This window comes from Apis dorsata, unplaced genomic scaffold (assembly GCF_000469605.1).
Source record: "Apis dorsata unplaced genomic scaffold, Apis dorsata 1.3 scaffold_527, whole genome shotgun sequence".
Classification (NCBI taxonomy): domain Eukaryota; kingdom Metazoa; phylum Arthropoda; class Insecta; order Hymenoptera; family Apidae; genus Apis; species Apis dorsata.
In genome coordinates, this window is record NW_006263750.1 from 310,959 (window position 1) to 314,741 (window position 3,783).

Sequence of the window (3,783 nt, forward strand, 5' to 3'; positions counted from 1 at the left end):
TATACGCTGAGGGCAGTGTCTCTGGATTTCTTTCCACCCTCGGGTAAGTTGAATATTCATTAAATCGTTACGACTAATTAGCATAGCGTTACGACGCGATACTTCGTTATTGCGCGGAAAAGAATACGTCACCCCTTTCTTCAGAACAGTTCTTTTTTATTGGTGGCGAATGTTTTCAGGAAAAATTTTGTTAATAATCAATATCGTGAAGGGAGAATTTTTTATTTGCCTCGTTGAATTCATTGTATCATATTGAATTAGATAAAGAATGAAGAGGAAATTAGTGCCATGTATATAGAAACGTACTACAATATAAATTAATAATTATATTATTGTAATAAATAATTATATTTTAATAAGGATATTTGAAAATATTTGAAATTTATTCCAATAATTAATTTGTATTTATATTTTGATGTAATGATTTGTTCACAATGAGATAAGTCAAAAATTAGTCATTTTAAATTCTTAATCTATTTAGTAAAGATAAGTATATCTATAAATAGATGGTTTATGAATATTCTTCATGTTATTTCATTTATTTCTAAGAGTAGTATATAAAAATTATGTACGATATTAGAATTCATCATCGTCTGATTAATACTTCACCGAAATCAATTGTTTGAGAACCAAGAAAAATATCATATTTTTTTCAATATTTCATCTTCAGTAAGTTGGTTAATGGATTTCACGATTTTAGGATAAATTAGAAAGAATTTAATTAATTCGATCTGAATTAAATTATAGATTATATACTATTAGACGATTTTTATTTTAATTATTTTATAAATTGTTTACAAATAAAGTTAATTTTTTGACGCTTGTCTTTTCAATTGAATTCAGTTAAAAATAGATTTAACATGCATAGAAGAATAATAGAAGTAGAAAATAGGTCAAAATATAGGATTCTCTTAGAAGATATAGAATTAGGGAAATCTTAGAAAGTTGAAGTATATGAATACTTGAACAAGAATATACGAAAGAAAAGGAAAATTCCTTTGTCTCGAATCTGTCAATATCGTTTTAAATAATATATATATAGCGATTATTATTCGATTAACACTTTTTACCGATAATATTTAGAATTAATATAAACAACGTACAATTATTTCATCACTATTCAAATAATGAAATTCATTATAAAAACATTTTTCTAAATTTTTAGAAAAAAATATATATTAAGAATTATATATTAAACAAAAAAACAAAAAACAATTTTATTCATCTCGATCATATATATACATATATTTATATTCAGATAAAATGTACACGAAATATTCTGCCAATATTTTTGATAAGAGTCAGATCGACTATAGCCATTACGCAATCAAATATTTTATATCCGCTTAAATTTAAGATTAAATTTCTTCACGATCCAAGTCGTCGAGAATATTATATATTTCTTCCATCTCCTTTAGAATCATACTCAGGGGATTCGCATTGCCCATCTCGACCATTTATCTCGGTGTTTTCATTTTACCTTCGATAATCCATTTCCTTATCCGCCTGCGACATTTCACTCTCGCGTAAAAGAAAGAGAGGAACACAGGTTATTTCAATAATCTTAATGCACACGCTATATTCTCGACACTGTTCCACGCGATTAGTTTCCGGAACGATTAGATATTCCATCGGCAAACATCGGTATACCTCTCTCTCTCTCTCTCTTTCTCTTCTCCTTTGAGATCTTTCGGCGCCTTCTGCTTCTAATTTATTACTCTTATAACATTGGAATATATTACTTTTGAATTTAGATTCGTTCCTCGATAAATAACGCGTGATGAAATCGAATCGAAAAGCTTGAGGGGTTGTTAAAATTATGACTTTGTCTGTATACATATCTATACGGATAAGATTTCTGATATATTCGGAGCAAATTGCGAAGTTTTGCTAGAGACGAACGTACAATATATACGTGTATACATTATTCCTAAATATAAACTGTTATTAGTTTTATTATGTAGACACGTGTCTGCAGGTAGTTGTATGTAAATTTAGAGAAGCTTTGCGACGTATCTTTTTGATACATCATTATACATTATACATTATATTATAAATATTGAGAAGTAACAAATTGTTCATTGCAACAAATTATGTACAACTAGAGTGCTAGTGTATACAATACCACGTTACACGAGAAGTTTAAACATTTATTCGCCACTCTGCATATTCCTGTCTTCGTAAAAATGAATATTGGAATTTGACGTGACTCGTGGAAAGAAAAAGCTAGTTTTTGAGATAAAAGTAAGAGGAATGAATGCTCACGCGTGGATTGCAGATGTATTCTCGTAAGAAAAACTATAAAGAAGGAAAAATTATCAGTTTAATATTCCTCTATGATATATCGAAGTTTAAATTAATTTGAAGAAAAGTACATCGGAAAGTCACGTTCATCGATTTCACGAACAGGCCCTGTAACGAGTCTTTTTTCCGTGTCGCTTTGCTAATCGGAGCAATGATTATACGCAATTCTCTCTCGACGAAGACCGGTTTCGGTGTAAAAAAAGGACAGGTATTTGCGTGCATAATTCCTCGCTTCAGTAATACCGAATCGAAAGGACATTATGGATTTATATGAACGACAACGATCCTCTAAATTACACGTATTATATCATCGTTTATGTAATTAATAGATGATGTAATATATAGGATGTAATATACATCACGTTAAAGGGAAATGAAATTTTCGTGTGAAAAATAAGATTGGAAATTTAGATTATTTAGAGCGATTTTTCAAAATTAATTTCAAAGTATTTTTCGATCCGTGATACACGTTTCATTTTTCCATTCGCAATGCTTCGAATATGTCGGTTTTTCAACGTTTGTCAACGTCGCAAAAATAGAAATCATTTTTCCAAAATTAATCTTTTTCCATGAAACGCCGATCAAAAACAGATTTTCTCTCCAATTCGATCAGATTTCCATTCGCAAATATCAAAATTCAGCACAGCTCGATTCTCGAATTGTGGTTTCGATCCCTCTTCCACCTTTTCGACAACTCTTTCGCCCAAGTTATTTAATCGGCTTACAAATAAATGCCAGAGCAGCTGCCACTCGTCGAATAAATTTCTCCCCCTCGAGTGAGGGTACACGTGCTATTCTTTGCCCGCGTGTATTATCCGCGCGCTGATGCTCTTCGTGCCGGCACAAAGATAGGGCCGAGTCGATACGGGCAGGTAATAAGCCGATCTCTTTGTGATCGAGCCTGATCTGGTATCCGTACTGCGCGGACTTTTCAAAGGGTATCCTCCGCCTGGTCACGTTAATGTGCATCTTTAAACCATTATCGGGGAAACGCAGCATGGAGCAAAATAGTTTGCAGATAAACAGGAATGGGATTTTTCCTTAAAGAAAAGAGATCGTTATTTTTTTTTCTTCCTTTCTCTCGTCTAAATGGAGATTTTTCTTTTTCCTTCTTTGAAGCGTTTGAAATAGGCAATTATATTGCGTAAGTTTTTTTTTATAATTAGATATAATTATAATTTTTGGATTATTGGATAGAGTTTTGTGGGAAAAAGAGTAATATCTGATTCTTGTGATTAATTGATTTCTGTTTCGAGGGAGTATTTTAAACGAAGCGTTTGCACGATTAATTTTTATCAATTTTAATCTTTTCTTTTTTTAGAGATTCGGTGGGAAAGATTATTTTTATATAAGATTATTTTTATATAAATAAACTAGTTAGTATCCGCTTAAATGAATTTCTGTCCTTTGTATTCACTTACCACATGAAGTTTTCGTAATTATATTGAAATCACAAAAAAAAAAAAAAAAAAGAGGGAA

The 3,783-nt window shown here is 30.9% G+C and overlaps 1 protein-coding gene across 2 annotated transcripts in view; it reads left to right on the forward strand.

Moving 5' to 3' along the window:
• The window catches only part of LOC102672413 (inositol 1,4,5-trisphosphate receptor), a 39,403-nt gene that overhangs the window by 10,484 nt on the left and 25,136 nt on the right, over window positions 1–3,783 (forward strand). For both annotated transcript variants that reach the window (XM_031512937.1, XM_031512938.1), the window contains exon 3: window positions 1–43. The gene's annotated coding sequence lies outside the window, so the exon portion shown is untranslated. The remainder of the gene's footprint in view (window positions 44–3,783) is intronic.